This window comes from Ruditapes philippinarum, unplaced genomic scaffold (assembly GCF_026571515.1).
Source record: "Ruditapes philippinarum isolate M1 unplaced genomic scaffold, ASM2657151v2 ctg7602_1_1_1_1, whole genome shotgun sequence".
NCBI lineage: Eukaryota > Metazoa > Mollusca > Bivalvia > Venerida > Veneridae > Ruditapes > Ruditapes philippinarum.
The window spans coordinates 42,015-56,032 of record NW_026853601.1 but is presented as its reverse complement, the minus strand read 5'-3'; the positions used below and the strand labels follow the sequence as shown (position 1 = coordinate 56,032).

The 14,018-nt window shown below is 33.2% G+C and overlaps 1 long non-coding RNA gene across 1 annotated transcript; it reads left to right on the top strand.

Annotated features, from left to right (window-relative positions):
• The first annotated feature begins 189 nt into the window (after positions 1 to 189).
• Positions 190 to 3,922, top strand: LOC132737301 (uncharacterized). Its single transcript, XR_009626718.1, has 2 exons — positions 190 to 3,304; positions 3,610 to 3,922. It is a non-coding gene; the product is annotated as an uncharacterized LOC132737301 (long non-coding RNA).
• The last annotated feature ends 10,096 nt before the right edge of the window (positions 3,923 to 14,018 follow it).

Sequence of the window (14,018 nt, the reverse complement as noted above, 5' to 3'; positions counted from 1 at the left end):
ATAAAAAGAAAAAATTAAAATAATTTAAAAAAATATGCCGTAGTATAATTTCCCGCCAATTTTTTTGAACCTACAAAATTTATTAGCATAATTTGATTCAACTGAAAATCCAAAACCAACCCTCAAAATAAAATTTTTTCAAAGAAATCGACAAAATCAAGACAAATCCAATGATAAAAAATTTTGGCGTCGTGCTGTTAAGAGAGGCATTTTATACAAACATGTGGAGAAAGACAACATCAATCAATTGGTTATACCAAAGTGCTATAGACATGATATTATCAGGACTTCATGATAACGTATGTCATTCGGGTAGAGAAAGAACTCTCGCTTTACTTCGTGACCAATTATGTCTATTAATGTCGACAATTGGGTTTCGAAATGTAACAGATGTCTCCGAAGGAAAACAAACACCAACACACGTGCACCATTGATCAATATTGAAACAACATACCCACTTGAGATGGTCTGCATGGATTACTTAACACTTAGTGCCAAGGGAGGTACAGCAAACATCCTTGTTATTACAGACCATTTCATGAAATTTGCAATGACAATACCCACAAAAAATCAAAATGCGAAAACAACTGCAAAAGCACTTTACAACATTTTCATAGTTCATTATGGAATCCCGACATCTATTCATTCTGATCAAGGAGCAAATTTCCAGTCTGAAATCATGAAAGAACATCACCAATAAGAAAAAGTCAAGAACTTCAGTCTATCACCCAATGGAAGATGGAGTCTGTGAACGATTTAACCGAACGTTATTAGACATGTTAGGCACCTAAGAAACATCTCAAAAAACTGATTGGAAGAAACATATACCATCTTTAGTCTATGCCTACAACAGCACGCCACATGAAACCACTAAGATCTCGCCATATGAATTAATGTTTGGCAGAAAAGCAAATTACCCATTGATTCAGTGTTTGCTCAAGCTACAGAAGAAACAACATCAAAAACACCAACAGAATATATAGATGACCTCAAGAATTATATTAGCGCAACAAGACAGACAGTAGAAGAACATACAAAAAGAGAAAAGGAGAAACAAAAGAAATATTTTGAGAGAAAGGCTAAAGCAGGAACAATTTCAGTGGAAATCAAGGTGTTAGTGAATATATTGAAATATGATGATAAACACACGATTGCAGATAAATTTGAAGAAAAGCTTTTTGATGTTATAGACCAGCCTTTACCAGATATACCAGTGTTAAAGGTAAAGTCAGAACATAATGGTATTATAAAGACATTACACAGGAATCATTAGTATCTAGTACAAGAACACATCAGAAGTGGTTCGGAAGAGTTAAATATGAGAATTGAAAATGTAGAGAGTGTGAGCAATAATGAATACAGAGCGGTACCGAAAATCAGAATGTCTTCCAACAAAGACACAAAGATAGGAAGTGAAGGATCAAATAAAAGAGAGAGCGAAACAAAAGATAAAAGTAAAGGTGACGTCACAAAAAACGAATCAGAGAATTCAGAAGATACAGATTCAGATTGGGAGCAGTTATGTATTTTATACATGCGGCAGTGGGGACGCCCATAAAAATCCAAAGAAGAACAGGGATGATAATAATTTTATAGAAGTAGAACAAAAGAACAACTAAAATGATTGTAATACGAAGACTCATGAACATACTGACTCTAAAGAAGAAGACCATAGTGATCAAGAGCTAGGAGTAGATATTGAGGACGGTGTGGAGAGTGTTGGAGCAGACACTTTACTAGATGAGGAACCACAAGAAACATTACATCAGGAAATAGAGGAAACAACAGAGGAATTAAAAGATTCAAATGAACACAGTATTGAACATACCGATTATGACATTCCTGAACCAAGTCATATAGTGGATTCTTATGACAGTGATATAGAAAATACTGAGATAAAGTAAATAGAGGTGGAGAATGAACAAAACATACACATGAGGAACAAAATACACATGATGAACATAGTACACAGAATGATCAACATATTGAAACTGAAGAAAGACAAGGAATTGAAAATAGAGAGGAAACCCTTCTACCTTAACCTACTCCTAGAAAGTCTAAAAGAGAGAGAAGACAACCAAAATGGTTTGACTCCTATCAAATAAACCGGATGGTGCGGTGAGACCGTATGACTCTAAGCTTCATGCTTTAAATGTACTTATGACATCAGGAGTACTCAATGATGTGGATTCTGAAGTAGCACATAAAGTTGTAGACGAGGAAATGAATGATTTTGAAATGTTTTGTCGAAATACAAATTTTGCATTGAAATGAAATGTACAAATAAAGATTAAATGTCCTTACTTAAGGCATACATTTATCTATGTTTATGATTTCTGAAAAGACAGAATTACAAGGTTGCAATTCAGAGAGAGGGGATAAAATAATATATGTTTAACCAGTTTTAAAATTAAATCACATCATTTTTTATTTATTAAATAAGTAAAATTTGATGATTTATTTAATTATTTATTAGTTTTAAGTCATTTAATAATACTAAATAAATTTAATGATGTGTACAATTCAGGTCTAAAATCAAAATCAAAGAATGATTTAATGTTATATTGCGTAATCAATTACTTGTGGATAAGGGTCACCAGTAAAAGTTGTGTGTCAATTGTACGGTGCAACATAAAGCTTTAAATAGGGTGGAAAGGAGTAGAGATAAACTATATATTGTTATGTAGTTGATTTTTGTACGAGACACGGTTATTGACTTGTGACTAAGACGGACCTGATTGAATGACGAGACGTCATTTTCCAAGGAGGGGAAGTGTGTAACAGGGTCATCTTTTCGTGTTTTAGATATAGTTGGGTTGATTTGAGTTACTTCCCTTGTATTATTATTTTTAATTGTATTTTTGACCAATCAGATGATCGCTTTGAATTTCCCTCCAAATGTGTTTAGTTTTATGATTTTTGCGGGAGTTGAAAATAGAGAATAATTGGGTTTATGATTTGTTTTATTCGTTTTATGGATTTGGAATAGGTATTATGGTATATTTTAAAGTTTATTGTTGGGCAATAACTACTATATTTCATGTAAACAGTGTAAATTTATTTGGAGAAGTAAATTCATGATTTTCATGTTTTTAGAATTTGAGTAAAGAATTGAGATGGTTCAGAAATAGCATTCCTTTTTAACTTCACTTAACTCTTTGTCGTGCACATTGTTCTTAATAATATGCATTCTTTATTTGATAATTTGCAGCACCCAATCACTGTGTGAATGAAGTGTTTGTTGATTGGAGTAAAGTTAATTAGATGGTTTGAGATTGTTTAGAGCATACAATTCCACAAAATGGTAAGTCATCATTATATATTATAATTGTGTATTATTATGTGTAAGTTATTGCTGTAACTTTTAACTGACCATTTATTGTATGTAAGTAATGTAACTGTAATATATTTTAATGTTATTTGATATTATTGTTAAGGGTTAAGAAAAAGCCACTAGAACCACTAAATAATAAGAATCAAATGTGAACTATTTGATCATTATGGTTTAATGTGTGTTTAACATTATATTTTTGGAATTAGAGGGAGATAACCCTGCAAAGATAAGACATTAAGTGAATAGGCATTTAGTGACATTTTGTATGTTTTCAGTGTGCTGGACTTGTTAACTAAGTTCTCAAGTTGACTGTTGATAAAAGTGGAAGCAAAGTGCAGAAACAGTGAATTTATGGTTTGAGACATTTTAAGAGTAATACAGTGTTGATTTATATTCATTTGTTTATCAACATAGTAACACAATGAACTATTAATAAATCTATATGTGCACCCAAGCCTATTTCGATTTGTAATATTTTATTTAGATGCAAAATAACCATAGGTTGAATTATAAATATTAGTTTATTATGTGATGCACTGATGAAGGCATATAGCAGAAACGTGTACAATAAATAATTACTAAATGTTGTGTTTCTGTAGCTTGTCTGTTTATTTGAAAAAATATGTACACTCCAATCTCAAAATGTGTACCTAAAATGCACCAGAAGCAATTTAAAACTAGAACTACAACTAAATGTGATAAATACCCCCGCGATACTACATACTAATGAGGAAGTTACTAGTAACAAAATATATTGCAAAAGAACTGAAATGGAATTATGGTTGTTGGCAATTTAAGATAGTTGTGGTTCTTGTATGTTGCATTTCCTTTTAATGTGGTTGGCCATTGATGTAGTTTAATTGAATTACTCTGTAATGAGTCCAAAAAAGATACACTTCTTGAGCACTGCACTTCCTCTCATTGCAATTGACCGTTGAATGAAGTTTTATTTAATTCTAAACATTAGTTTTTAAGTTGTGCACATGACAAAGCGCAATATATCTACAAATACTGAATATTTATTTATGGTTATTATACACTGCACTTCCTCTCATTGTGCTTGACTATTGTAATTTGTTTTGAATTCCAACCAGTACTTTACAAGTTATGCTCCGGACAAGGAAAAGTAACAAATGGCAATGACTCTGTATTTTGTCAAAATGGTGCTATCATTCTTATGCTTTGCACCTCCATTGAATGTGCTGGACGATTTTATGAAGTGGTACTGAATTCCAACAAGTAGCTTTCAAGTTATGCTCCGGACAACGAAGAGTAAGAAAGGGCAGTGATTCTGTAATAAGTCAAGAAGGAGTTATGGTTCTTGTGCACTGCACTTCCTCTCAATGTGCTTGATCATTGTATGAAGTTGTATTGAATTTCAACCATAAGTCTTCAAAATTATGCTCCGGACAAAAAAGCAATGGCAAAGTAACAAAGGGCAATAACTTTGTAATAACTTTAGATAAAGTTATGGTTCTTGTGCACTGCACTTTCTCTGATGTGCTTGACCATTGTATGAAGTTGTTTTGAATTCTAACCATTAGTCTTCAAGTTATGGTCCGGACATTAGAAAGCAATGGAAAAGTATCAAAGGGCAACAACTCTATAATTACTTCAGATAGAGTTATGTTTCTTGTGCACTGCACTTCTCCTTATTGTTCTTGACCATTGTATGAAGTTGTTTTGAATTTCAACCAGTAGTTTTCAAGTTATGCTCAGGACAAGGAACAAAACAAAGGGCAAAAACTCTGTAATTAGTGAAGATGGAGTTATGGTTCTTGTGCACTGCACTTCTTCCTCTCAATGTGCTTGGCCATTGTATGAAGTTGTATGGAATTATGCTCTGGACACGGAATATGCAACGGACATCTGGACTGACCCACCACGGAGTGAATCTATGTACTCCCCCATCCACAAAATAAACACACAAAAAAACTTTATTTCGGAGGTAAAATGAAGATTTTATTTTTCTCTAGGGGGAGGACCCAACATCATCCAGGGACATCTGTGGTTTTTATTTTTAACCAGTGATTCAACTAAGAGTTATACATTATGAAGGACTACTTAGTTGAAAACAAGAACCGGTTGAACCGGGTGATGCTGGGAGGAAATTTTGGACACAGGAAAATATTAAGAAAATGAACAAAGGGCAAGGCATACAAAATTAGGCAAGGTAAAGTTATGTTGTTTTTTTTTTGCACTGCTCTTCTATTCAATAAGAAATATCTATTTATAATGTTTTGTGATGATATCTCTTATAGGGTTATGTCCCGGATAAAATTCAAAGTGTAAACATGAACAAAAGGCAATTACTCCAAAATAAGACAAGGCTGTGTTAGGTTATTTAGCATTGCAGTTTTATCCAATGAGATCCATCTTCCTACAAAGTTTCTTGTTGATATCTCTAATAGTTTTAGAGTTATGTCCCAAACAAAAAGACAAAAGTAAAAATAAACAAAGTGCAATAACTTCAGAATAAGGCAAGGCAGACTTATGATATCTCTTATAGTTTTAGAGATATGTCCCGGACAATGTTCAAAGTGTCACAATAAACAAAGGGCAACAATTACTCAACAATTAGGCAAGACAGAGATACAGTTCTTGTGCACTGCAGCCTTAATCAATGAGATCTATTTACCTACAAAGTTTCATGCCGATACCTCTTAAAGTTAAAGAGTTATGTCCCGAACAAAGTTCAAAGTTTAAAAATAAACAAAGGGCAATTATTCAAAAATTAGGAAAGGCAGAGTTATTGGTCTTGTGCACTGCACACGTACTCAATGAGATCTATCGACTTACACAGTTTCATGTTGTTACCTCTTAGAGTTTTAGAGTTATGTCCCGGACAATGTTCAAAGTGTTAACATAAACAAAGGGCAATAATTAAAAAAATAAGCAAGTCAGAGTTTTGGTTCTTAAGCATTGCACACCTACTCTATGAGATCTATCTACCTACAAAGTTTCATTTTAATACCTCTTGTTGTTTCTAAGTTATGTCCCGAACAAGAAAAGCGGACAGACGGACGGACAAGGCGACTATAATTTTTCTTACAGCATAACAAAACACAGACAAGAAATATTACACATAACAAAAGTAGCATTAGAATATTGATTACATCTAATAAATACTGAATAATAATGAACTGTATGTACAAATGTAAATATAGTTAGAATGCAAAATATTTTGCAAATACATGTTGGGTACCAACTTTTCATTTAAGTGTATAGAGCTCTACATATATGATGCATTACAGAATACATAAAATAAAATAAAAGTTCTGTTGAGAACATATATGATGTCACATGAAATTTTTCAACGGGCAATAGTCAAGCAGTTTAAAAGTAACTATTTCAATGTTCCATTGACACAGCAAAGGAAATCTATAACTTTTCATAATGCTGTTGTATTTTTTTCATTCAGATAACAAATTATGGATTTCGAAAATGAAAAGAAACCTGATCTATTTCTTAAACATGATTATCCTACTGTTTTTTAAAATACTAAACAACTTAACTGCTAATTCATCAATTTATGGTTTGGTCCAAATTTTACCAAACAGAATTGTTGAAATTTCACAGTGCATAATAAAAATATATACAAAATAGCTGATACTGTTTTATTCTCTTAAGATAAAAATTTGTAACTAAAATCTACATGTGGTCATCTACTAGTTATGACCAATCAATGTGTGAAATATGAAGACTTTTTAAAGATTATCAGCGGAACATGTGGTCTACCGACGGACAGACCAATCGACATTTGCAAAACAATATACCCCCTCTTCTTCGAATGGAGGCAGAGTGAGATAATGTTGAATACCCCTCGTACAAATATTCAATATGTATTGGCTAAAATATGACAAATAAATAGGTATTATCAATGCTGATTATCTTCTGCAAGTGGATTTTTTTTAAAGAGCTGTGCAATAAATATCAGAAGCAACAAAAGCAGTAAAATATTATCAACAATCTAGTTTTAACAGTCAGATATGGGCGGAAAAAATATTATTTACAATAAATGTTCCAGTTAATTAAGATTATATTTCAAGATGTAAGGATCAGGCATTGGCCAGAATGTATGCATTCAATAAAGGTTATGTTGCTATAATCATTAAACTTAAATTATACAGTACTCAAAACATCTGACAACTGTCAATCTCAGTTACATAATCTAACATAAACACATTCTTATAAGATTCTTTACTATCAACCGTTTAAAAATCAACATAAAAGCAACACGACACGATTATTAAATAAATCGAATGTTTCTCACAATCTTTTCAAATATTAGCAAATTGTCTATATATATTATACAATTATTGACTAGTGAGCCATTGAATATGATGTGGTATTCACCGGTAAATGTCATATTGACCGAGGCATAGCAGATACATACATGTGAACTTATTTTGATGATTAAGTGGTAGACTTTTCTTCAAAAAGAGATTTTAGAATTTGCAAAATACTTCTGACATCAATAGGGACATTTCTTTAATTTGTGAAAGTACCCCTTACTTTAAGAACAAATCTTTGAAAATAAGGCTGCAGAAAGTGGGTTTGTTTGTTTTTGTTTGCTTGATTTTATGCCTTTTCCCTAAAAGTATTCAGTCATATACATGATATAGGCGGGTAGTTTCCTAACCATCGTTCCTGGAGAGTTATACCAGTTCTAGACTACATTCCTCCGTGCTAAACTACCAAAGCATCTCCCGGGGATCGAACCCACGCCAGAGAGGTAACTGGATTAGAAGTCATCGACTTTAACCCCTCGACCACGGAGGCGGTACAGAAAGTGGGAGTCTCCTGCTTAAAGTGGGAGAGGTAACATGTATGCAGAGGACAATATGATATGTTGTCGTTGAATATCATATCATATTCAATGAATTTGTTTGTTTGGGTTTTACGTCCCACCGACACAGCATAGGTGATATGGCGAAGTTCCAGCTTTACTGGTGGAGAAAGACCTGAGATGCCTATTGAGCATTATTTCAGGCACAAACAAACACCTGATTAGAACCACCGTCATTCCGTTAGCTAGCTGGATAGCTTCCTCACATGAAAGATTCCAAAGTCCCTGTCGGAATTCGAACCCACCGTGTTGATGGGCAAGTGGTTTGAAGTCAATTGATCATTAGTCAATACTTGTTTTAAATGACCAGCCTAAGATTAAAAACACACACAAAAAGTAAAGCTTAGTGTAAAAACAAGATATAAATGTACTTATCGTTGCGTTGTTACTTTTACCTATGATTGTGGAGTAAATAGATTTGAAAAATATGCCGTAAAGTACAAAATTTGTTATTGAATGAATACTTAGACCATAAATACAGAATACATCTCATCATTGTACTCATGACATTTCAATAACATATAAAACAAGAATGTGTTTGTAAAACATAAATGCTTCCAGCTCAGATTCTTGTCAGTAACAATATTTAAAAAAAATATTTACTTATTCACTCAGTTAAGTGACAGAAAATAGTAAAAAAATATGTAAACATGGTAATATAACCTGACTTTGTTTGTTTTAGTATAGATGGAACTTAAGATATTTCCAACTTGCTGTTTTCGGTTGGCCAATTATTCATTTTCAAAGTGCTGAAAAGGGCAATAACTTGGTAAAAATGGAAACCATAGTTAAATTACTTGCCAATATCATGTACATTGTGTTGGTAAGTAAGTATGTAAAGTATGAAGCCATTGGTATTGGTAGTACTTAAGTAAAATCCAACTTGCAGTTTAACGTTAACCTCTATGGACAGACGGTTCAATTACTATATGCCCGAGATTATAAGATAAATTAGATTATACATAGCCACTCTTCAAAGAGTTATTTGAGACGTCATGATTTTGTTTACTACATTTGTATAAAATCATAATATATTAAACTATATTGAAGCCTTAAAATAGTAAAATTACATTAGGAAGAGTATCTAATCTATCGTTGGTTTAGTACTAGTTTAGCAGGTAAATGATCAAGTTTCAGACTATTTAAACTCATAGCTATGGTTGTGATAATATAAATTTGAAATACTGAACAGAAAAAAGAAAGCTATTACTTATTTTCAGTGTAGCCATCACACATGAGCATCCATATAAGAATCATGATCCTTAGCAAAAGTATTGTAAACAACTTTGCAATTGTACAGTATCTTTACAGGCCATGTGTTTGTTTGTTTGATTGGGTTTTACGTCACGTCGACACAGTATAGGTCATATCGCGACGTTTCAGCTTTACTGGTGGAGGAAGACCTCAGGTGCCCTTCCGTGCATTATTTCAGGCACGAACGGGCACCTGAGTAGAACCACCGACGTTCCGTAAGCTAGCTGGATAGCTTCCTCACATGAAAGAATCCAAAGTCCCTGTCGGGATTCGAACCCACAGCGGTGAGGGGCAAGTGGTTTGAAGTCAACGACCTTAACCACTCGGCCACAGACGCCCCAGGCCATGTGTAACCTATGTACATAGAACATACATTTTTATTTATGCATGATGTTAGTTATGGCTTTCAAATCATAAAAAGAAAAAAAAAAGCAGTCTTTTAACAAATTCTCATGTGAGAACACACATCTATTTACCTACATCACTCAAAGTGTGAAAAGGGGCATAAAGCTCATTAACTAAAACAATAAGGTCCTGAGTTAAGAATGGCAGTGAAATAGTACCTGCACTTTTTTCAACATTAATCTGACATAACTGCTAACATTTAGGAATATTTTCATATCTTCCTGCTTCGCGTCTAAAAGGGGACCCCTCCCCCCGAGTTCTATATGCATAAAAATAAACATAAACAGACAGTTTAAATTAATTAAAAAAAAATAAATGTCAACTTTATAAAGCCAATCCTAACACTCCACGTGATGTTGTCACTATAGACAAAAAAGAACCAAAAAAAAGAAAAAAAAAGAAAACGGTGTTAAACTGCCAATAAACACTGTTTAGGGACTACTTGTATATGCGGCTGTTATATCTTCTTGCATAGCAGACTGGCGTTTCTTTGAGTTTTACCAATGCCGGAAAAAAACATCTGGCATGGATGTGCCAAAAGAGTCGTGTGCAATACAACAACGTCATTTAGCGCACTTTATGAATGTACTGCGTTAAAATGATGGCGTTTTAGAAGGTAAATATGTGCTTAGCATTACGTCATTTCGCCGTTGTTATTAAAGTTTTAAGTTCATACGCTATTGTGTGAAAAAAGTTATTGATGCAATGACTTTAATTTCCATGAACATATATTATATTGAGGTAAACCATATTAAATATGAAATAATATGGTAGAATATGCAAGAAAAAATATCTGACATGTTTGCGGTTCGGACCGAAATATCTGCCACATATTTGATCCATATCAGTTAATAAATATTTTGACAAAACAACAAAAGTTCAGCATTTTCCCCATCACCCTTATGGCATCAAGTCCAACAGGGCACTGGTAGTTTTGTTTGTTCACCTCGAGATCATGCCCCAAGATTTTTTTTTTTGATCTTTAGATGACATTTCTAATGCAACAAATAGTGTTGAAATGCGATGACGCATGTCTTGTGAAACACCAGCTCTCTCGCAGACTTCTGCCACGGCTTGCCACCCAGAGCAGTGGGACTTTTCATTCTTTGTAGCAAACCGAAATGGATTATCTGATTTGATTCCAAAGGAGTCCCTGTCTTCCCTTAGAATACTTATAGGATCAATAAGGTCTACTGGAATGAGCACATACACATATATCCTTCCCTTGCCTTTAAGGTATGCCAGCTTGAACTGCCCAATCAAGTATTGCTCAGCTGGATCTGAAATGTGTGTAAATTGGCCTTCAGGTATCCGCGACCCCCTGCTGGCATACTCACACTCATTGAGTAACATGCGAAAAACAATGTCAAATTTATAAAACCAGATCTAACACTCCACGTGATTTTGTCACTATAGACAAAGAAGGTAAAAAAACGGTGTTAAACTGCCAATACTTACTGGTTAGGAAAAACTTGTATATGCTGCTGTTATGTTTTCTCCCTTGATTATATAGTTTACCCAAACAATATCTCACTTACACTAACGCCACATATTTGATCCATATCAGTTAATTAATATTTTGACAAAACGGCGCCAATCCCTCAGCAGCGTTATGACGTCATGCTAAGTAAACTAATCATTCATAAACAAGCTGATGTTATTTCATATAAACACGAATGATAAATGGGGCATTGATGTTAACACAAAACGATGTAAGTTTTATTGTTAAAAACTCTATACAATAACGTTGTTTCGTATTTTTATTTTTATTAATGATTTCTATATCTTTGCAACAGTAGGGTGCGAAATTTGAACAGCGTTATACGAAAATCGGCACAGGAAGTTATTTCCGCTTGAAAACATAGCATTAGTTATCTTCCTACGGCCTTAGTGGTCAATTCTTACGCATCAAAACTCCAAACCGCTGTTAAATAGCCGATAAACACCGCTAAGACTGATATAATTTCTTAACTCTAAACTTTAAAATTGCTTATTTTTGGTGTATAATTAAATGTTGCAGGTGTCTGAGATTTGGGCATTGTCCGAAGTAAGAAACCTTGCCAGTGTCTGAGAATGTACATATCTTATTCTTTTTTGTATCACATTTTCTTGAAATGTTCGGTTGTGTGCATTCTAACATTCTTCCGTTCATTGAACAATTTTGTTTGGATCTTAAGGTTTTGTACCTTCTCGGGCAATCCCCGAACTGATTCAATAACTCCTTTGCCGATGACATTGATTGTTTATTGTTTACCTGAAACAGACAAGAATATTTATAACATAAAACTACACAATTGAGTATGTAACAAACTGAAATACCAGAAATGTTACCGTTTTTGGTCTTATGGCAATAAACAATAGCTTCATTACTTCACTTTTTCAACCTGGTAAGGTCGTGCAGACAATGAATGAATATTAACTTTGATGAAAGGAAAGCATATTTTGTAAAAAAAAAAAAGAAAAATGAAAAGTATTTTAATCCTTATCGTTTTAGAACTTATCAACAGAAACCATTTTAAACTTTTGAAAATAATGTACGCAATGAATAGGAAAATGCGTGTGCATGGAACTTTGAGTACTCGGACTTTTATGATTTGAACATGTACTGTGAACAAAAATTGTCAACAAAACAAGAGCAATAGCCGCCAATTTGCAGCAGAGTGCAAGAACAATTCAAGAAGAAAAATTTTGAAGAGCAAAAACCTGTAAAGCAGGTATATTTATGACCCGGAAATTAATATTTTTTCTCAGTTTTGAGAATTTTTAAGCTGGCCATTGGTCATTTTTTTCTAATGTGGAAAGTATTGTTTACTAGTACTTCAAATTTTATTCGTAACTATGCAATGAAAATTTATCTAATTCAAGAAGAGCATTTATGTAGTAGACAGATCAAAAAACTGGTGATGAAAGTCAATCATATATAATTCAAACTATAAATTATATAGGCATACTTATTTCAGAAATGGTCGAAAACCTGGAATCCTTCTCCTCATCAACTGTCTGCTCATCAAATTCTGCATAAAAATATACTTTTCAATAAATATGTATCGAACAAAATTGTCACCAGATGTTAAATTACTGTAAGAAGCAGAGTTTTATTAGCAAGGATAGGGATGAGAGTCTCATCAACTTTAAGATGTGCTAAAGCATTTCATAACACTTCCAACATATTAACTTTAAGGCTGACAAAATAAGTTAAGACAATTAGACATCAATTTAAGAGACATGTATGCATGTATGCACCTTGTCAAGGTTAAAAAATCCTTCAAATATTTCTGGACAACATAAACGTGAGTGGCAAATACAGACAAAAAGAGTCCTAAATAGCACCCGACCCTCACCACACACAATTATGTGCGTATGAACAAACACATTAAAAGACCACTTGTTTTGTTAACTTGTTTAAAACCAATAATTTCACCCAATCTGTTTCATTTTCATCACTATTGGGAACGAAAACATTTAACCCAAATAGATCTGAATCATCCGAATCTGAAAATTGATAGTTTCATTTCAAGTATGGTATATTGGATAATATGTAGATTGGCAGATTGGCAAACATGGTGAAGGATGCTTGATGTGAAAATTTAATACATATTTTATTAAAACAATGTTCGTATTGCACACTTAATCACAGTGTAACCCCAATGCAGACAAATGCTTATAAAAACAGGCACTCCAAACCACTTGATAAGTCTTGGAAATATTTTTGCTAATCCTGTAGATATTTCAATGTTTAGCTATTGTTGTTTCATTTTTCATTTGCAAAAAGTCAACCTGATTTGTATCCGGTCTCCAGAATGATGGTTTTAAACTTTGTTGCAAATATAATACTATAGCTAAAGTTTAATACTGGTCTCCGTTATACCCAGTTTATAGTTAATACACTTAACAAATCATTACGTGGATTTGCCTCTTATTTCCATTATGTTCAGCTGGATTTGAAAATGATAACATGCAGACTTGCAAATTATTACTTGTGCTGCACCATTTAAGTTTTTTCATACTTATATATACATGTATATTTACAAATCATTTGGTGAATTTCACAGAAATGTTTTGATGGAGGCAGTTGATTTGAGATTCCCTCTTAAGTAAAATAAATGAAATGATCAAAAGAAGCAGAGAAATATGTTCAAATACTTGGTTAATTCCCCTAGAATTTGCCTTTTAATG